This window comes from Miscanthus floridulus, chromosome 18, assembly GCF_019320115.1.
Source record: "Miscanthus floridulus cultivar M001 chromosome 18, ASM1932011v1, whole genome shotgun sequence".
NCBI classification, from domain to species: domain Eukaryota; kingdom Viridiplantae; phylum Streptophyta; class Magnoliopsida; order Poales; family Poaceae; genus Miscanthus; species Miscanthus floridulus.
Genome location: NC_089597.1, coordinates 12,252,812 through 12,275,725, shown reverse-complemented (window position 1 = coordinate 12,275,725; position 22,914 = coordinate 12,252,812).

Sequence of the window (22,914 nt, the reverse complement as noted above, 5' to 3'; positions counted from 1 at the left end):
TATTTGGGCCGAGTAGATTGCCCGCAGCGCACTGTACCGGAGCAGGTGTGGTAGGACATGGGGGCACGATGATAAGACCAAAAGGCAGTCGGTCGGCCCCCGGGTACATGTGGTTCCTAGCAAACTCGAGATTTTCCTGGATAGTTGACTCGGTGACCGATACCTCACTTTAGCGGGTGAGTGAGGTTTGTGTAAGGAATAAATCACCAGCTGGTTAGGAATCGATTCGAATCGCCATCGCTCCTGGATAGTGAGCACTTGACTTGAGTGACTTCATCATAGTAATATTGATGGAACATTTGGACAGTTATAATGAATATGACATTATGGAAGTTGTTAATGATAATTGGTTATCATTATTTGCTTAATCATATGCTTGCTCTAGTATAGGTGCAAATGTAGTCGACAGGTTAATAATAATTAACTTGACACTAATGCTTTTGGAAAGGTTCTTGAAATACTAAAAATGCCTCTTTTTACAAATGAGTCAGCTACCCTACTATAAAGCCCTTCATAATCCTTGGTGTCACTTTATTTTTGATTATGTCAGGTAAGTCTAGCTGAGTACCTTCTCGTACTCAGGGTTTTATTCCCACTTGTTGCAGATGGACAGATGTATTATAGCTACTATATCAACTACCTTTATCCTACGACGGGTGATGCTTAGGACCATGGGCATGGTCATTCCTTACGTCTCATCTGAAGCTTTTGTTGGAAATGATCATTAGCTGGCACTGTATTTGAACTCCATGTGAGTGTGTGTGGTTTTGAACAAATGGCTTCCGCTACTTCTATTTGAACTTGTTTTGTAATAACTATGTTTAAACTCTGATGTATCTGAGATGCGAACTTTTATGTAATATGTGATGGTGACCGCTAAACTTATTACGATCTTGGCTGGTATGTGAGTTGGTTTGAAATCCTTCGTGATTTCATGGACTACCGGGTTATACGGACTTAAGTTTGCTAAATCGTCTGCTCTGGCAGGTGATTTTCTTACTTAATTTCGTATAATTGGTCGGTTCTGTTACAGCTGGCATCAGAGCATGGTTTAGCGTGTTACTGTTCACAAGTGTATTTAAAACAAAAAGGCGTTTGAAAAACATGATTTCCAAACTAAAAAGTGTGTCAGTGGTCATATCCTTTATGCCCAGTTAAGGACTCTAGGTGGCTTAATTAAGTACTGACTTGGGGTTCTTGCATCATATTTCTCTTTCGTTGCTCATACGGCGTGCTATTGTATGAGTGCCACTTGTTTGAGTGGTAGTGTATGGATCAATTGCCTCTATGCCTCGGTAAGTGTGAGTTGTGAGAGCATGATCGGATACACCACCGATCTAGGGTGAATGCTTATATGATGCTGGAGTAATTACATGTTCTACGCATGTTTTATAAAGGTATCTCATGTGTGGGTATTCCGTCTATTGAGGCGATGCCGTTAATAGGACGATGGTTCGGGTAGTTACTACCGTTGTACACGTATCTGGGGATTCGTGTAGAGCGTGTAGATAAAATTTACTACTTTTATGCATTCATTGGGAATTTGAGAGATCGTTTGTATGCCACCGAATTTGTCGCTAGAAATTATTTATTTCATAAGTTTGTGAGAACGTACGGCACGTACATACATCATATTACTTGTGCATTTCATTCATGTCATGCATTCCTCCCCTTATAAATTGATTATCTCATTTTGATAAAAGTTGTATCACCTAAAATTTGTTCCCACGGGGTAATAAAAGAACTTTTGCTACAGATGGCCTGCACGAAGCAGACCGCCCGTAAGTCCACCGGAGGAAGAGCACCTCGACGTCTGTTGGCCCTGAGGGAGCACCGCACCACGGACACCTTCTTGAGCGAGTTTGGCATGCCGACCTTGCTTTGGAGAGTGCTCCATGATGTGGGGTACCCAGAGGGTCAAGAGCCGGTGTACTCTTGGAATGAGAGCCAGTTAGTAGAGGATGGACTTGCAGTGGTAGAGATTACAGTTCCCGCCCTAGGTGATGCTCTAGAATGGGATGGTTGGCACTTGGAGTTTGAGGGTCGCACTCCTATTGAGGGTGCAGAGGGAGCAGCTTTCCATGTCATCAGGGACATCATGAGCAGATTTCCCAGTGAGCTTGCAGCAGCTCTAGCTGGCACCTTTCCTAGGGATGATCCTCGTGATGCTATTTGGGTTCAGCCTCAGGGAAGTGCTTTGGTCAGAGGTCCAGCTGAGGGACAGGCTAGCGACAACCATGCTATGAGTGCTATGTTTGCCGCTATCAGAGCGTATCAGGGTCTTGAGTGTACCTACTGGACTTTAACTAGCTTGCGTGGTCATGATAAGCTCAAGGTAAGAAAGTAGAAGAAGAAGCAGGCACGTGCTATAGCTAGTTTGCAGGAGCAGTTGGTTGATATGAGCTTACAGCGGGACTAGGCAGTAGAGAGAGGTGATAGAGCTATGCAGCGGGCGCATACATTGACTTTGCCCAACAACAATGCAGACCGCATGATTGGACAGTTGGTTCAGGAAAGGAATGAAGCCTGGAACGAGAGGGACCTTCTGCTGCAGAGGGTCGATGAGCTAGAGGAGTACAACGTCAACCTGCATGAGGAGTTTCACGCGCTCTACAATGGGGTTGGCCCATATGCTCCTCTAGACGCCGCTGGCATGGACATCGACGACGACGAGGACGAGCCTGTAGTTTCACCTGGGGTGATGGTGACGTCTCTGACCCCGACGACGGCCCCGAGGAGTAGGCTAGTTGCCTTGCGCTAGTATTTAGGTCCTGTCGCGATGACCTTTCTTTTGTTGGCATGTAACCTAATGTATCTTGCTTCGAACTTATGAGACTTGGCATGTGAGTGGAACTTGGCTAGTAATGCGATATCTGAACGCATAAAAGTCCAGTGTATGTATGCTGGCAATTTGGTTGTATTGGACGCGATGTTTGCATTTGAAGTAATTTAATTAGTGATGTTGTTTTAATTGGGATGCGATTATTGTGCCTCTGTTTTATTGTATGAATTTATTCTCTCCAGTAAATTTAGTTCGGCATAATTTTTCATTCACTCACAATTATTATAGCTTCACTCAATCATTACTTATTGCTGAAATATGCAGATGACAAATACTCACCGTACCACTTATGAGGCCGCTGAGACTGGTGCTAATGGTGCTGGGACCGGTGGTGGTGGTGGAAACCATGGCAACAACAATGAGCCCCCCCATGACCCGCATTTGCCACCTCCTCCCCTGCTCACCCCAGAGGTGTTCTTCGCACAGTTGCTCGAGAGTCAGCGCAACACGGAACAATCCTAGAAGAACATGGAGGATTTTCTGTGTACCATCGCCAACAATGTTCAGCGCGGTAACAATCAGGGTGGTGGCATTGGGATGAATTAGTATAGCAGCTTCAAAGATTTTATGGACACCAGGCCGCCAATATTCAAGGAAGCAATAGAACCACTTGATGCTGAGGAATGGATCAACACTATGGAAGATAAATTCCGTGTGTTGAGGATGACTGAGGTATTGAAAACTGAGTATGCTGCACATCAGTTGCAAGGACCAGCGGGAATGTGGTGGAAGCACCATCGCACAACCTTTCCCCCAAATGCTTAGATTACGTGGAGAGAGTTCGTTGAGGCCTTCCGTGGAGTTTATATTCCATCCGGGCTGACCGAGATGAAGTTGGGAGAGTTCTTGGCGTTGAATCAGGGCACCAAAACCGTGACGCAATATTTGCATGCCTTCAACAACTTGTGCCGTTATGCTCTCGACATGGTTGACACCGATGCTAAGAGAATAGCCAGTTTCAAGAGAGGACTCAATCCAAAGATGATGAAGCATGTGGGTACCAACACCCGCGCCAGATTCAATGACTTTATCAGTGATTGTCTGAAGCAGGAAAAGAACAACAACGCCAGTACCGCAGCCAAGACTCGCAAGAGAGCCCTAGAAGGTGGCCTGTCACAAGCAAGAGCACCTGCGGGAGGTCGTCCTCCCTATCGTCCATCTGCACCTGGCGCTAGGTTCAGGCCACCACAGCAGAGAGGTCAGAATTTCAGGGGACCACAGAAGCCTTATAAGATGGCAGTGCAGTCCAACAAGGCAGCCGCCACTGCGGTCTAGGGCAGCTCCAAGGGAGCTGTGGGATCTGCTGGTACAGTGAGGGGACCCTGCTATAATTGTGATCAACCCGGCCACTTCTCAAGGTTCTGTCCTTATCTGCCCAAGAAGAAGCAGCAGACCTATACTGCTCGGGTGCATAGTACGACTGTGGATGAGATTCCTGAGGGAGAGCCCGTAACCGCTGGTAAGTTTCCTATCAACCAAAACCCTACAGTTGTTCTATTTGATTCTGGATCATCGCATTCTTTTATGAGTCAAGCATTTGCACGGAAACATGAACAACTATGCACAGGACTGGATTATGGTTACCGTATAAGTTCAACAGGGGCTGATGTTTTGACCAATCGGATGGTTCGAGGGGCAACCCTTGAATTAGGTAGCAGAAAGTTTTGAGTGAACTTGATAGTTATGCCTGGACTAGTTCTGGATGTCATTATAGGGATGAATTGGATGAAGGATTGGAGAGCAGTTATAGATACAGGAAGTCGGGTACTTACCCTTAAGGATCCCCTGGGTGAGGGTACTTTCCAAGTATCATTGCCTCAGAGAACAGACCTTATAAGTGTGACATGTGCTACTGAAGTTATTCCTATTCATCAGATTCCGGTAGCGTGTGAGTTTCCGAATGTATTCCCGGACGAGTTACCTAGTCTTCCGCCAGATAGGGATATTGAATTTGGAATTGAGTTAATCTCCGGAGCAGCTCCGATTTCAAGGAGACCTTATCAGATGCCTCTAGATGAATTAGTTGAGCTGAAGAAGCAACTTGAAGAGTTATCGAAAAAGCAGTTATCCGGCCAAGAAAGTCTGAATGGGGATGTCCCGCCTTGTTTGTGAAGAAGAAGAAAGAAGGCACGTTGAGAACGTGCGTGGATTACAGGCCACTTAACGCTGTAACCATCAAGAATAAGTATCCCTTGCCTCATATTGATGTTCTGTTTGACCAGTTAGCCAAGGCTAAGGTGTTCTCAAAGATAGATTTGAGATCCGGTTATCATCAGATCAAGATTAGGCCACAAAATATACCGAAAACCACACTTTCCACCAGATACGGGTTGTATGAGTATCTTGTCATGTCCTTTGGCTTGACAAATGCTCCTGCATACTTTATGTTTTTGATGAATACAGTTTTCATGCCAGAATTGGATAAGTTCGTGGTTGTGTTCATCGATGACATTTTGGTGTACTCCGAGAACGAGAAGGATCATGAAGAGCATCTGAGAATTGTCTTGACCAGACTTAGAGATCATACGCTATATGCTAAGTTTAGCATATGCAAATTCTGGTTGAAGAAAGTTCCTTTCCTTGGTCACATTCTGTCAGAAAATGGAGTTTCAGTCGACCCAAGTAAGGTGCAAGAGGTTATGGATTGGAAGGCACCGACCACAGTTCCTGAGATTAGAAGTTTCTTAGGATTAGCTGGTTACTATCGTCGTTTTATACCGGACTTCTCGAAGATTGCCAAGCCAATGACAAGTCTGCTACAAAAAGATCACAAGTTTGTGTGGACAGAGGAGTGTGAAGCAGCTTTCCACACCTTGCGGAAACTGTTGACCACTGCTCCTGTTCTAGCACAACCGGACATTGAGAAACCATTTGATGTGTTTTGCGACGCATCAAAAACTGGATTGGGCTGTGTTCTTATGCAAGAAGGGAGAGTCATTGCTTATGCCTCACGTCAATTGAGAAAGCACGAGGTCAACTATCCAACACATGATCTTGAACTTGCTACAGTTGTGCATGCCCTAAAAATTTGGAGACATTATCTACTTGGTAATGTGTGCAATATTTTCACAGATCACAAGAGTCTCAAGTACATCTTTACCCAACCAGAGCTGAACATGAGACAACGAAGATGGTTGGAATTGATCAAAGATTACAACTTGAATGTGCAATATCATCCTGGAAAGGCCAATGTAGTGGCAGATGCTTTGAGCAGAAAGTCACATTGCTTGAATGTGCGGCCATTACTTGAAGATGGGTTCGATCTGATGCATCCTGCTGTGTTACATAGTATTCAGATTAGTTGCTCTTTGGAGAGTAAGATAATAGAAGGCCAGAAAATAGACAAGGGAATATTCCACATCAAAGAGAAAATTAAAGAAAAGCCATCTAAGCACTTCAAAGTGGATGAACAGGGTGTGTTGTGGTTTGATGACCGTCTTGTGGTTCCCAAGGATCGAGAACTTAGGAATAAACTCATGGATGAAGCTCACCTTTCTAAGCTATCTATCCATCTAGGAAGTAGTAAGATGTATCAAGAACTGAGACCTCGTTATTGATGGACCAAGATGAAGAAAGAAGTTACAGCCTATGTTGCTAGATGTGACACGTGTTGTAGAGTGAAAGCTATTCATATGAAACCTGCCGGTTTGTTGCAACCTTTGTCCGTACCTAGTTGGAAGTGGGATGATATAAGTATGGATTTTATCTTGGGTTTGCCCATGACTCAAAAGGGACATGATTCAATTTGGGTGATTGTGGATCGTCTTACCAAGACCGCTCATTTCCTACCTGTCAAGACAACTTATCGACCACCTCAATATGCCAAGAAGTATATTGCAGAAATTGTGAGGTTGCATGGTATACCAAAGACTATAGTATCTGATAGAGGGCCATAGTTCACGGCTCACTTTTGGGAACATTTGCACAAAGGCTTGGGAACTAGTTTGATTCGCAGTACCACTTATCATCCTCAGACAGATGGTCAGACTGAACGAGTGAATGCTGTTCTAGAGGATATGTTAAGAGCCTGTGTGTTGTCTTCTAGGGGTTCATGGGAGTCATGGTTACCATTAGCTGAGTTTGCTTACAATAATAGTTATCAAGAAAGCATCAAGATGGCTCCATTCGAAGCTTTGTATGGTAGAAAATGTAGAACACCACTAAATTGGGTCGAGCCAGGAGATAGAAGGTATTATGGCATTGACTTTGTAGAAGAGGCCGAGAAGAAAGTTCATATTATTCAACAAAATATGAAGGCGGCCCAATCACATCAGAAAAGTTATGCAGACAGAAGAAGGAGACCCCTTGTGTTTGATGTTTGTGACTATGTTTATCTGAAGGTCACGCCAATGAAGAAGAAATGGTTTGGAGTCCGAAGAAAGCTTGCCGCTAGATTCATAGGACCATACAAGATCTTGGAAAGAAGAGGTCTAGTAGCTTATAAGTTAGAGTTACCTGAGACAATGAGTACCATCTTCCCAATTTTCCATGTATCACATCTCAAGAAGTGTTTGCGTGTTCCGGAGGAAAGAATAGAACCTCGGGGCATCAAACTCAAATCAGATTTGGTGTATCGTGAGCAACCGGTCCGTGTTTTAGACACTAAAGAACGTGCTACTCAGAATAGTGTGGTGAAAACATACAAGATACAGTGGAATCACCATGATGAGGGAGATGCAACTTGGGAAACGGGAGAATATCTACAAAAAGTTTATGAAGATTTTTATAACAAATGGTTCGTAACCCAAATCTCGGGACGAGATTTTTATAAGGGGGTAGGGCTGTAACACCTCAGTGTTAAGCATGCATTACCAGTTCATCCCATGAGCATAATCATCATCACCTCATGCATAAGCATCATTCATGCATTTCATTTCGAAAGAAATGAAGTATCATTTCATGTGATGCTTAAGTGATTGAAATTCATTATGTTTAAAACAATGTGAAATGCTATGCTCATGTTTGGATGCCATGATTTCTTGTTTTGATCACTAGGATAGTTTATAAATATTTAGGACACAAATTGGAGCAAAGTTTGTATTTAAAATTTTGCCAAATTTTGCTTTTAAATAATTCTTAAAAATTAGGGTTTTGGGATTTAATTTACTTTAAATCTATAGTTCAAAATCTTTTTGGAATTTGACCTTGGTCATAAAAGCAAAGTTGTAGAGAATAATTTTTTGAGCAACTTTTATTTTTGGACCAAAGTGTGAAACTGCTTTGAAATTGCTCAAAATTTGCATTGAAGGAAAATGAATAGAAAATAAATTAAGAAAATCACATTTCACCTAAATGGGCCTTGCGCCTCGCCTTCAGCCCAGCTACGCAAGCCAGCCCAGCTCGCTCGCCCGGCCTGCTCCCGCATGTCGTGCCCATTCCCGCGCGCCGCGCCTGGCCAACGCAGAGCACGCACGCCGCGTGGCCGCCATGCGCTGGCGACGCACGCCGCGCGGCAGCCCTGGCCTGCCCCGCGCCCTCCTGTCGCGCCTTCACCTGCCCGACCACGCTACGCTCCTCCTCACTCCTCCACTTCGCTCTTCCGCTCGCTCTCCCCCCCCCCCTCACAGCAGCAGCAGGCAGCGGCAGTAGCGTAGCTCAGCGCCGTCGCGCCATTCACCGCAGCGTTTCGCCGCAGCCATCTCACCACTCGCCGTCTCCTCGCGCCACAAGCACCACCACCTCGCGCACCACACTGCCGACCAGCTCGCCACGAGAATCGACCGGAGGTGAGGCCCAATCACGCATTTTCCTCCGCGCCACCGCTCGCCGAAGCTCGGCCACAGCGCATGCCGCCGTGGCTAGCCCTGCTCCGCCTCCCTCCCTTCCTCCTTTCGCGCGCACCGTGCCCGCCTCGCAATGGCGAAGCTCGGTTGCGAGTCGATGTCGCCGCTCCGGCCACCCGTGTGACGGAACAAGCCCGCGCCGCCGCCATGCAGCACTGCCGCGCACCATGGCCGCCGGTCACCTTGCTCCGGTGGTCCTCTGGCCTTGCAAGTAGTACCAGCATGTGCGCATCGTTTTGTGGAGTCCGACGGTGCCGACCACGCCACTGGCGACCTCACCGCCGGTGAGATCCGACCGGTCAAAGCCGTCCCCTGTCTCCGGGTGATTGACCAGCGGGGCCGGTTGGCCCGCTGGGTCCCGCCTGTCTGTCTCTCTGGAGCGGTTGTTGGGTGGAGATCCGGGTGCATCTAGCAGTTTTGAACATGGATTTTTGAAAGTATTTAAGAAATGATTTTCAGATTTCTATTTAAATGTTTTGAGAATTTATAACTTGCTCAAAATGGCTCCACATTTGTTGAAACAAATTTTGCTAGGTTCCTTGTCACTAGATCTACATGATAAAAATATTGCATGTCATTTTTGAGATACTTTTCTGTGGAGTTTTATTTAATCATTGAAATTGCTGTTTTCTTGAGAAAGGCATAATAAATCCAAGAAAGATCAGAAAAATATGATTCCAAGTTTGTTACTCTTCTTGTGTAATGTACTTTCTGTGAAAAATATATTCCATGCATGTCCTGTAGAAAAAGTATGAGGGGTAGTTCAAGTGCCTTTAATGGCTGATTTCTGTTATTTTTGCTAGAGAGCAAAATTTGTATAAAACATGCATGTGATAATTTTTGTGCAGTGATTATTTACTGTGTAGAACATAGGAAAAATATTACATCTGTTGTTTGACACTTTTCATAATACAAAGTATTTTCATGTTCATAATTAGGTCCAAGCTTGTCATTTTTGTGTAGGCTATTCCACTTATCCAAATGCCATAAAAATCTGATGGTAGACTACTTAGGGTAGTACTGTGCTATGGTAATTTTCTAAGATTTTTCTAAGCTATAAAAATAGATGTTGCTATTCAAACCTATTATTAATTAGGGTTTAATCAAATGTTGCCTTGTGCATGATTAAGAAATTAGTGAAGCTTTGGTGTATCTTTGAAGCATTTAATGAGATGTGTTGACTTAGCATATTAGTAGTAGAAGAGAATGCAGTAGATGATATGTGCTTGTAGTACATGTTCTTGGATGATGTTGACTACCTTGCATTCAAGCATATTCATTGTGTTCATTTCATCCGATGCACCTTTTGCATAAGCACTTACGCACCTGCATCATATAGGACCGCAAACCGAGAGCCCAGTCGTCATACCCGAGGAGCCCGAGGAGCAGCTCGAGGTGCAGCCGCAGGAAGTGACCGAAGCAGACGAGGAGGACGTTGAGGAACTTTCGGAGTGCCCCGATCACCGCCTGAGCTCCTTCGAGAGAGGCAAGCCCCGGAGCATTTTTCTCTCCGGTTTGCAATTATTAATTAAATGCTTTACTTTAATTGATGCATTACGTTCAGGAGTTGTTTGCAACCGTTGCTGCATACCTTGCCTACCTTTGTTATACTATATCCTTGTTACCCTGGTATCTACAGTCGAGTCAATGCTTAGCTGGCTTAGATCGGTAGAAGTCGGGTGATTTCCTGTCACCTGCGAGCTATAGGTGGTTACCTGGATCTGCTTAGATAACTATGTAGTCATGGTATAACTAAGTGTTAATTTGAAGTTGAGACCGGACGGAGACTTATAGAGTTTTGGACTGTAGTGCTTTCCGTCTGTGTCGATTAAGGACCGACCGTTGTTGGGCCTCAGGTCATGTTGAACGCATGCCTTACATTTAGCTGGCCGAATAAAGTACCTTTCGACCGCGAAGCTAGGAGATTATTCGGGCCGAGTAGATTGCCCGCAGCGCACTGTACCGAAGCAGGTGTGGTAGGACACGGGGGCGTGATGATAAGATCGAAAGGCAGTCGGTCGGCCCCCGGGTACATGTGGTTCCTGGCAAACTCGAGATTTTCCTGGATAGTTGACTCGGTGACCGATACCTCACTTTAGCGGGTGAGTGAGGTTTGTGTAAGGAATAAATCACCAGCTGGTTAGGAATCGATTCGAATCGCCATCGCTCATGGATAGTGAGCACTTGACTTGAGTGACTTCATCGTAGTAATGTTGATAGAACATTTGGACAGTTATAATGAATATGACATTATGGAAGTTGTTAATGATCATTGGTTATCATTATTTGCTTGATCACATGCTTGCTCTAGTATAGGTGCAAATGTAGTCGACAGGTTAATAATAATTAACTTGACACTAATGCTTTTGGAAAGGTTCTTGAAATACTAAAAATGCCTCTTTTTGCAAATGAGTCAACTACCCTACTATAAAGCCCTTCATAATCCTTGCTGTCACTTTATTTTCGGTTATGTCGGGTAAGTCTAGCTGAGTATCTTCTTGTACTCAGGGTTTTATTCCCACTTGTTGCAGATGGGCAGATGTATTACGGCTACTGTATCAACTGCCTTTATCCTGTGATGGGTGATGCTTAGGACCATGGGCATGGTCATTCCTTACATCTCGTTTGAAGCTTTTGTTGGAAATGATCATTAGCTGGCACTGTATTTGAACTCCGTGTGAGTGTGTGTGGTTTTGAACAAATGGCTTCCGCTACTTCTATTTGAACTCGTTTTGTAATAACTATGTTTAAACTCTGATGTATCTGAGATGCAAACTTTTATGTAATATGTGATGGTGACCGCTAAACTTATTACGATCTTGGCTGGTATGTGAGTTGGTTTGAAATCCTTCATGATTTCATGGACTACCGGGTTATACGGGCTTAAGTTTGCTAAATCGTCTGCTCTAGCGGGTGATTTTCTTACTTGATTTCGTATAATTGGTCTGTTCTGTTACAGACCCTTACTGTAAACGACCGGATGCTGAGGGTCCAACATCCGATCAGCTCTATTGGAGCGTCCGGTCAACATTTTGACCGTTGAGATCAAACATTCACAGTTGAACGCAGAAGACACGTGGCCGCCATCGGGCGACCGGACGCTGAGGAGCAGCGTCCGGTCAGTAGGACCAGAGCGTCCGGTCACCCCGATCAGTACCCAGTGAAGGGGTACGGTGGCTCTATTTCATGGGGGCTTCTATTTAAGCCCTATGGCCGGTTCAAGCTCACTCTCTTGGCCATTTTGCATTGACATAGCAACCTTGTGAGCTTAGCCAAAGCCCTCTCACTCATCTCCATCATTGATTCATCATCATAGTGAGATTGGAAGTGAATCCAAGTGCATTGCTTGAGTGTTTGCATCTAGAGGCACTTGGTGTTCGTGTTTCGCTGTGGATTTCGCTTGTTACTCTTGGTGGTTGCCGCCACCTAGATGGCTTGGAGCAGCGAGGAACGTTGAGCGGAGAGTGGTGATTGTCTCCGGCTCTGATCGTGGTGATTGTGAGGGGTTCTTGACCTTTCCCCAGCGGAGGGCCAAAAGGTACTCTAGTGAATTGCTCATGGCTTTGTGATCCTCACCTTGTGTTGGTTGTGCGGCACCCTATTGAGGGTTTGGCGTGTGAAGCCAATTAGCGCGTGAACCTCTAAGTGAGTGAATCGCCACAACGAGGACTAGCTTGCCGGCAAGCAAGTGAACCACGGTAAAAAATCATTGTGTTCATTATTGATTCTGAGGTGATTGGTCGTCATTGTTATTCATCCTTGTGATTGATTGGTTCATCCATCTACACGGCGGTATAACCTTCTTGATCACTCTCTTTACTTTACCACAAACTAGTTGACAAGCTCTTTTGTGTAGTTAGTTGTGAGAGCTTGCTTGCTTGGTTAGTGTAGCTCTTTAGTTAGCCTTTGAGAGCACACTAACATAGAGTAGTGTCATAGCTATTGTGTGAAAAGATATTATCTAAACTAGAATTGTGGTAGGTGGCTTGCATTTTGAGTAGGCTAGCGCAACACTTGCTTCGCCTCATAACAGTCTAACCATTTTATTAAGTGTTGTTGTAGAAATTTTTATTAGGCTATTCACCCCCCCTCTAGCCATTAGGACCTTTCAAGTGGTATCAGAGCTGAGGTCACCGTTATTTGAGGCTTAACAACCTTCGGTGTTAAAATGGCTCAAATCAACAACACCAAGAAGCCACCCCAATTTGATGGCTCCAACTATCCCTATTGGAAGGCCAAGATGACAACTTATATCAAGTCAATCAATAGGAAGGTTTGGAAGGTGGTAGAAACAAAAATTGAGATTGAAGATCCAGAGAATCCCACCGTGGCCGAAGAAGTACTTCTCCAAAACAATGACATTGCTCTAAGTGCTATTTATGATGCAATTGATGAAAGAACATTTGAGCAAGTCAAAAATATTGAGATGGCTCATGAGGCATGAAAGAAGTTGGAAGAATCATTTGAGGGCACTCAAGCCGTGAAGGGTGCAAAAGCTTACATTCTCAAAGAAAAGTTTGCAAGCTTCAAGATGAAGGATGATGAGAGTGTGTCGGAGATGTTCCATAGGCTTCAAGTGCTTATCAATGATCTCAAAGCACTTGGAGAAGAAGTGAAGGATAAAGACTTCTCCCACAAGTTCTTGAGATGCTTACCCTCAAGATTTGGTACATTGGTCACTATTCTAGTGAGGAGTGGTTTGGACACCATGACACCAAACCAAGTGTTGGGAGATATAATGACCAATGATACTTATAGAGATGATGATGAGAAGGAAGAAAAGGAGAAGAAAGATGAGAAGAAGGATGAAAAGAAGAAGAGCGTGGCATTCAAGGCCACATCATCCAAGGGCAAAGCTAAGCAAGAAACATCAAGTGAAGAAGATGAATCATGGGATGATGATGAGAAGATGGCTCTATTTGTCAAGAGATTTGGCAAGTTCATGGTGAAGAAGGGCTACCATGCAAGAAGAAAGAACAAAGAAGAGTCAAGAAGGTGCTTCAAGTGTGGAAGAAAAGATCATCTTGTTGCTCAATGCCCATACAATAGCGACAATGATGATGACAACAAGAAGAACAAGAAGAAGGACAAGAAGGAAAAGAAAGAGAAGAAGGACAAGATGGCATTCAAGAAGAAGAAGGGTGGTTCATATGTAGTCACTTGGGATAGTGATGCTTCCTCAAGTGATGATGATGATGATAGTGATGATAACAAGACCACCAAGAAGAAGGTTCTTGCAAGCATTGCTATCAATGAGAAGCCTTCTATCTTCAAATCTTCATCATGCTTCATGGCTAAGGCCACTAAGGTACAATCTTATGATGATGAAAGTGATGAAGAACATATTGATGATAATAAACATGAAAATGATAGTGATAGTGATGATGATGAACCTACTAAGGATGAATTATTTAACATGCTAGAAGATGCTAAAGAACACTTTGACATTAAGACAAGGGAATGCAAGAGCTTGAATAAGGAGGTAAAAGCCCTTAAGCAAGCCCTTGATGAGCTCAAAGCAACTCATGAGAAGCTAGAGGAAGCACATGAGAAGCTTGGCAAGGCTCACAAAAAGCTTGAAAAGGCTCATTCCACTTTGCTTAATGAACAAGATAAAAAGAAGCATATTGAAACTTGTGATGTAGGTTTAACTTGTGATATAATTGATGAATCACTATCTATGCCTATCATTGTTGCTCCTACTAACCCTTCTTGTAGCACTTCCACTTCTACCTCATCTAGTAGTGATGGTCTCACTTGTGATGCCTCACTAGTGGTTGAAAATGAGAACCTCAAGAAGGAGGTCACTAAGCTCACTCACACCTTAGCTAAGGCTTATGGTGGTGAGGACCGCTTGTTTATGTGCTTGGGTAGCCAAAGAGCTTCTCTCTACAAAGAGGGATTGTGCTATACCCCTAAGAAAGGCAAGGCGGCCTTTGCTCCTCACAAGACTAGTTTTGTGAAGAACAATGGCCGGTTTTGCACTAGTTGCAAGCAAGTTGGTCATAAAGAGCAAGAATGTACCAACAAAAGCAAAAATGCTAATGTATCCTCCATTAAGCTTAATTCTTCCTATATGCTTATTAAGGGTACAAATGGTGTAAATGCTAAGTTCATTGGCAAACCATGGATGGGCTCAAAGAAGAAAGCCATTTGGGTGCCAAAGAGCCTAGTGACTAACCTTCAAGGACCCAAGCAAGTTTGGGTACCTAAAAAGAATTGATCTTCTTTTGTAGGTCAATTATAAAGCTAGAGGAAGGTATTGGGTTCTTGATAGTGGGTGCACTCAACACATGATCGGTGATGCAAGAATGTTCAACTCAATCAACACCAATGGTAATGATGGCTATGATAGTATCACATTTGATGACAATGGCAAAGGCAAGGTCAAAGGGCTTGGTAAGATTGCAATATCCAATGACATGAGCATATCCAATGTGTTGCTAGTAGAGAGCTTGAATTTCAATTTGCTATCCGTGGCACAATTGTGTGATCTTAGATTCAAATGCATATTTGGGGTTGATGATGTAGAGATCATAAGTGTAGATGGCTCTAACTTGATCTTCAAAGGCTTTAGATATGAGAATCTATACTTGGTTGATTTCAATGCTAGTGAAGCTAGATTATCTATATGCTTGTTCACTAAGTCAAGTATGGGTTGATTATGGCATAGAAGGCTTGATCATGTTGGAATGAAACAATTGAATAGATTGGTTAAGCGTGACTTAGTCAAAGGCTTGAAAGATGTTGTGTTTGAAAAGGATAAGCTTTGTAGCTCTTGTCAAGCCGGCAAACAAGTTGGAAACACCCATCCTAAGAAAAGCATGATGAGCACTAGTAAAGCATTTGAGTTATTGCACATGGATTTCTTTGGGCCAACACAATACACTAGTATCGGTGGAAACAAATATGGCTTTATAATAGTGGATGACTACACTAGATACACATGGGTATTCTTTCTAGTGGACAAAAGTGATGTGTTTGCAACATTCAAATCATTTGTCAAGGGCATTCACAATGAGTTTGAAACAACCATCAAGAGAGTTAGAAGTGACAATGGTAGTGAGTTCAAGAACACTAGAATTGATGAGTTGTGTGATGAATTTGGAATTAGACATCAATTCTCGGCTAAGTACACACCTCAATCAAATGGCCTTGTTGAGAGAAAGAATAGAACACTCATTGATATGACAAGGTCTATGCTTAGTGAGTACAATGTGAGTCAATCTTTTTGGGCCGAAGCTATCAACACGGCTTGCTATTGTAGCAACCGCCTCTATTGTCACCGATTGAAAGAGAAGACACCATATGAGCTCTTGAATGGTAGAAAGCCCAACATTGCATATTTTCGGGTCTTTGGTTGTAAATGCTATATCTTGAAGAAAGGCACTAGATTGGGCAAGTTTGACAAGAAATGTGATGAAGGATTCCTACTTGGCTATTCCACTACAAGCAAAGCATATAGAGTTTAGAATTTAGATAGTGGTACTCTTGAGGAAGTTCATGATGTTGAATTTGATGAAACCAAGGGTTCACAAGTAGAGAATGAGAACTTGGAAGATGTTAGAGGCATTCAACTTTCAAATGCCATGAAGAACATGGATATTGGTGAATTGAGGCCTAGGCAAGTGAATGATGATGAAGATGATCAAGTTCAAGTGCAAGTGCTCTCTAACTCAAATGTGCAAGATGATACAAATCAAGTTAGTGCAAGTGGCTCTCATGACAATGAACAAGATCAAGTGGCTAGTACATAATCTCAACCAAATGATCAAGCAAGTGCAAGCAATCAAGTTTCAATCCTCCAACCAACTAATGTTGCAAGAGATCATCCATTAGACACTATCATTGGTGATATTTCAAGAGGTGTACAAATAAGATCAAGATTGGCATCATTTTGTGAACACTTCTCATTTGTGTCATCCATTGAACCAAAGAAGATAGATGAAGCTTTGAAGGATGTTGATTGGGTGAATGCTATGCATGAAGAATTGAATAACTTCACAAGAAATCAAGTATGGGAATTAGTAGAGAGACCAAAGTGACACAATGTGATTGGAACCAAATGGGTCTTTAGAAACAAGCAAAATCAAGATGGGATAGTAGTAAGGAACAAAGCAAGATTGGTAGCACAAGGCTATACTCAAGTTGAAGGTCTTGACTTTGGAGAAACATATGCCCCGGTTGCTAGATTGGAAGCAATTAGAATCTTGCTAGCCTATGCTTGTGCCCACAACATCAAGCTCTATCAAATGGATGTTAAGAGTGCATTTCTCAATGGTTACATCAATAAAGAAGTATATATTGAGCAACCTCCCGGTTTTGAAGATGATAAGAAACCCAACCATGTGTATAAGTTGAAGAATGCATTATATGGATTGAAACAAGCACCGAGAGCATGGTATGAGAGATTGAGGGATTTCCTACTCTCTAAAGGGTTCACAATGGGCAAGGTTGACACCACTCTTTTCATCAAGAAGATTGAAAAAGATCTATTTGTATTGCAAATCTATGTTGATGATATCATATTTGAATCAACCAATCAAGAATTTTGTGATGAGTTTGGAAAGATGATGGCTAATGAGTTTGAAATGTCCATGATTGGAGAGTTAAGCTACTTCCTTGGTCTTCAAATCAAGCAATTGAAGAATGGTACATTTGTGAGTCAAGGCAAGTATATCAGGGACATGATCAAGAAGTTTGGCATGATTGATAGCAAAGTCATTAGCACACCAATGGGAACCAATGGCAACTTGGATAGTGATGCAAGTGGAAATATGGTGGATCAAAAGTTGTATCGGTCTATGATTGGAAGCTTACTCTATGTGACCACATCAAGGCCGAATGTCATATTTAGTGTATGCATATGTGCAAGATTTCAAGCCTCACCAAGAGAAAGTCATTTGAAGGCTACAAAGAGGATATTGAGGTACTTGAAGCATACACCAAATATTGGTTTGTGGTATCCCAAAGGAGCAAAGTTTGAGCTAGTTGGTTACTCCGACTCAGACTATGCGGGATGCAAGGTTGAAAGGAAGAGCACCTCGGGCACATGTCAATTGTTGGGAAGATCACTTGTTTCATGGTCATCAAAGAAACAAAATAGTGTTGCATTATCAACCGCCGAAGCCGAATACATATCCGCCGGTAGTTGTTGTGCACAAATACTTTGGATGAAGGCCACTTTGAATGACTTTGGAATCAAGTTCAAGAAAGTACCATTGCTATGTGATAATGAGAGTGCAATCAAGTTAACCAACAATCTAGTTCAACATGCAAGAACAAAGCACATTGATGTCTGCCATCATTTCACAAGAGATCACCAACAAAAAGGGGACATTTGCATTGAGAGTGTAGGCACCGAAGATCAACTTGCCGATATATTCACCAAGCCATTGGATGAGAAAAGTTTTTACAAGCTAAGGAATGAGTTGAACATATTGGATTTCTCGAATATGTGTTGATGCACCCCCACTCATATGACATGCCTCTTCTTCGAGCAATCCAAGGTAAAAGTTGATTGGCATGACATACATCTTTGCTAAGGACATGGGTAGTGCATTTAGTCACATTTTCAACTTTATTAGGACCTTTCAAGTGGTTCTATTTTATTAGGCTCATTCATGAAAATCAAATGATTTTGATGTTTATATGATATCACTATTGCTTCTATGCTTGACTTGATCTAGTGATAGCATATGGCATATTTATGGGCTTGTAAACCGAGTGTTTAATCTAGAAAATGAGCTCTAAGTGTTTAACTCAACATGGTACAAGATAACTATTATTTAGAGGTGTGAAGAAGCTTGTCCTTAGATCAAACCGAGTTAAATATCTTTGACAAATAATCTAGATTGGACCAAATTTGGGAAAATGATCCTCACCCATTGATTGACAATGATAATCTCGACCCTACAAGTAATACTATCTACATTTAGAACCTTTGTGGTCATTGATGACAAAGGGGGAGAGAAACAAAGATAGTAGTAAAAATAGTGAAAAAGGGGGAGAAATATCATAAAGGGAGAGAAACATAAATATATCTTGATATATGACATAGGGGGAGAGATGTGACAAAGGAAAGGGATCAACTAAAATTTTGAGCACACAAGTAGGGGGAGCAAGCTCATGAACTTGTATGGTGCATTTGAATGTGCATTTCATATGTTTGCTTGTATGGCACAAGTATTAAATTTAAACATCCATGCTTGTGTGATGTATGTTAGTTGTAAGATTGAATGATGAAATGAAATCATTAGATAACTTTCATTTTCAAAGTGTTGTTTCCAAGTGGTATCAAGCTAACCATGATGCTAAGGATGGTATAATGGTGCACTCCGATTGGTATCACGCTTCAAAGGTCCATCTTTTATACCTTAGCATCATTTGATAGACATTGTCTCCTATATTTCCTATCTAAGGATATGTGCAAGCTACAATCCAAACTCTTAGCACATATATAGGGGGAGCCCTGATTCAACGCCATATATACCTTAGCATATATTTCCTGCAGGCCGTCAAGCATGTTCTTCGCTACGTGGCCGGGACCCTGGACTACGGTCTGCACTACAAGAGGGCTCACGGCACGACACGCTTCATCAGGTACTGCGACAGTGACCTCGCCGGCGATATTGACACGAGCAAGAGCACCAGTGGAACCATGTTCTTCTTGGGTGACTGCTTGGTCAGCTGGCAGGCAATCAAGTAGAAGGTTGTGGCGTTGTCAAGCTGCGAGGCAGAGTACATCGCCACCTCCACTGCGGCAACATAAGCTCTGTGGCTGTCCAGGTTGCTCGGGGAGCTGCTTGGCAGGAAGGTGGATGTGGTGGAGTTGAAGGTGGACATCAAGTCTGCTCTAGCTCTGGCCAAGAACCCAGTCTTCCATGACAGAAGCAAGCACATTCGGATCAAGTACCATTTCATCAGGGATTGCTTCCAGGAGATGAGGAGAATTGGTCTGAAGCAGATCACCCTGTACTAGGCTTAGGGGGAGATTGATAGTTAAGCCTAGCTACTTGTATCTTACTTTCCTGCATTTACTATTCACTGTCAAGTAGTTCTCAGTTCCTTGGCTTCCAAGTAGGAATCAAGGTGTCTGCTTTATACAACAGAATATGCTAAGGGTAGGTAGAGGTAGCTAAAGCCACTTTTGCTCTATATAAGCAGTGGCATATCTTCTTGTATTGCAAGTCTTGTAACTTTCAGTTTCAATCCAAGCGGCCTATGGCCAAGCTGCCCTCTGGGCTTTCCACCCAAATCTGAGTTCTTCTTCTATGTCTGGGCAACAAGGTGTATGTCTTTTTGAACCGTAATTTGCAATTCTATTTGAAAAAACATAACAATACTCTCATGGGCTGCCATAGTCCACTATAAACCTGCATAATTTCTTAACGTTTTATTTCTTTGGGGAAACTCATTCCTTAATATCTTTCCAATTTCAATATGCATTTTCATTATTCAAAGCTCTTTGTTGGATGATGCCATGATGCCCTCAATCTCTTCTGCAGGGAAATAACATGACTAGCACTGAACCAGATGGTGGTGCTATAAACGATGTCTGCATCTTCTGGAATAGTGGTTTAATGCTATTAGCCCTTGACAATAGCCAGATACCTGCCCACTTCATTCCTGCACTTGGACCTGCTCCGAAGTGGTGCTCACATCTTGATAACCTAACTGTGCGTGAGACTGCTTCAATTGCTTTCTAATAGTTTGATCTAGTAATCCTTAAGTGAACATTTCATCATTTGCGTTCCTCCATTTATAGGAGGAGATGGAAGAGAAACCAGATACAACACTGTTTGATGAGTACAAGTTCTTGATGACAGAGGACGGCCTTCTTTCTCCTCCTGGAAATGCTCCATCTTAGACAAGGCTAGACTGCAAGCTCTTAGGATGTCTGAGGACAAACGCACTTCTTTCCTCCTTTGTATAGATCGCTTTTCTTAGTTTTCTAGCTGCTAAGTGGCTCTCTCAGCCTCTTGGGTGGTTTTTGTTGTGCTTGTTTCCCTGTACAGTCCTCACCCTTTTTATTTATAAAATCTCACAGTGGGGGTTTCCCCTGCTGTATTTTACGCTCCAAAAAAAAAAGTATAAGTTCTTGACTAAAGAAGAGATGGAGCGACTGAACCTTACTCAATACATTGGCAGCAGCGGTGTAAGAGCATATTTGCATGGATTTGTCGTACGTTATATACTATACAAGAAGGTAAAATTGGCTTCTTTTACACATTTACATATAGTTCATTAGAGTTTCTTTAGAATGTTTAGCAATTTATCTTGTGCTGGACATTTTGTTTCCTCTATTATACTTAGCAATTCATTTAGTTACGACTAGATGTTTGATTTCCTGAAATTAAGGCACTTCCCTTTGTTGACATACTAGGTTGTTCTTTATAAATTAGATCTTTGTTAGGCATTTACTGTATAAATGATCTCTATTATGGACTGGTTATATTATTTTTCTGTATGGTTGGATGGGTTAAAGAAAAGACATGAAACGATATTTACCAGGATTTCTATTTCTTTGCAGCAACGGGCAGAAGTTGCTCTTGTTGAGTACGAGACAATTAAAGAAGAGATAAAGAAAAAGAAAATAGAAGCTCAGAGAAAATCTCGTATAGCGGTATGTTTTTCACCTGCTTATCTGTGGTACAGGCTCTATATTACAAACCTGATGAACTTTCTTTTTTTTCTCTTGCAGCAAGTTGTCAAAATACCGAAGGTTAACAGTCATATTATGGACAGTATAATGGAAGATGAAATAGATCTTGATACGGAGAATGTTGATAAATCAAGTATTAAGAGAAGATAGAAATGTGGTAATAGGCAACTGCAATAGCTAAGTTGATTACAATTTACAACATGGGGAATCCCTGCAGTGAGCAAGTAAATGTTATGCCTGATAACTCATTGTTAACCATTAACACCAATGGATCGAGATGATATTCAAACTTTGAGCTATTTCAGCCATAGTAATGTGAGTAATTCAAACATATTGGACATGGCAAAAAAGATGTAAATAAAACCATGATTGCATCATCCCCATTTTTAGGCATTCTAAAAACACGAGCTATATACATATATATATATTATACTTACCTGAGTGACGGAACTTGATGGCATCAGTTCTACCAGTCCAAATTTCGCAACACACACTGAGATTTTTTTTATCAAGAAGCACATTAGCTGGTTCAAAATTCTGGTGCACAATTGGAGGTTGGAAGCTATCATAGATATACCTGCAGGGAAAAAGTAATTTGAAAATAAATTCAGTGAAAGCTCTACCGCTTTAAATAACAACACCGTATGTGGATTATTGTACTGATAATAGAACAATAACTACACTTACTCTAAGGCTTTTCCTGAACCAAGAGCAACCTGGAGGCAGGCATCCCTGCCAGTGCACTTTCAGTATCCTCTATCATGAAGTGCATCATCTAGTGTCCGTTATGCTAAAGTGATTGTACACGAGTAACCTCTGCCCATATTCAGCACAGTAGCCAACTAACTCAAGAATGTTAGGATGCTTGATCTCTGAGATATTTTCAACATGTTCTACGGTTCTAGAAAGTCATCTACTGATATTCTTCCATTAGCGCTGTCAATCTTCATAACCTCCAACAACTCCACAAAATACAATTATACTGAACTCTGGCTGCTCTTCCATCAAGACCCTATTACAATTATACACCTTGCCATCAGGAAGCTCTGCTAGGTAAATCTTTCTTATTCTACTCTCTCTTATCACATTCTCCTCTCTGAAATTATTTGTATATTGCTGAAGAGATGCAACAGAGAATGGTGTGGCAGAAGTCGAGTTACTTTTCTTCAGTGGAGGACCCTATTGCTTTTCTGGTGGAACAATGGGATTTGCAACAACTCTTTCAATTGGGGGTAGTGACGGTGGAGGGACTGGTGGTAGAGTCTGCTCGATCAAATTAATAATGTGCTTCTTTTGGTTTCAGGAGACTTCTTTGGAAGAGCTGTAAACAACAGCATGCAAACTTTCAGACATTTTTAGTTGGTAAATATAATATTCAGTGCTGTTTTGACTTAAACTCTTAAGATACATGTTCTAAAGTATGCTTCCATTTTAGTTCTCTAAAAGTCAAAAAACTATTTTTTTTCTCGAATACGCAGGAGAGCTGCGTATCATTGCATTAAGAGAGGAAAAAACGGACCCATACAAGAAGCCTCCCCCCACTCCGGCCCGAGCTGTGGGGGTGCTAAGTTACAACAAGGCCTAGAACACTAAAACACACACACTGGGTAGGACCTGACCCACAA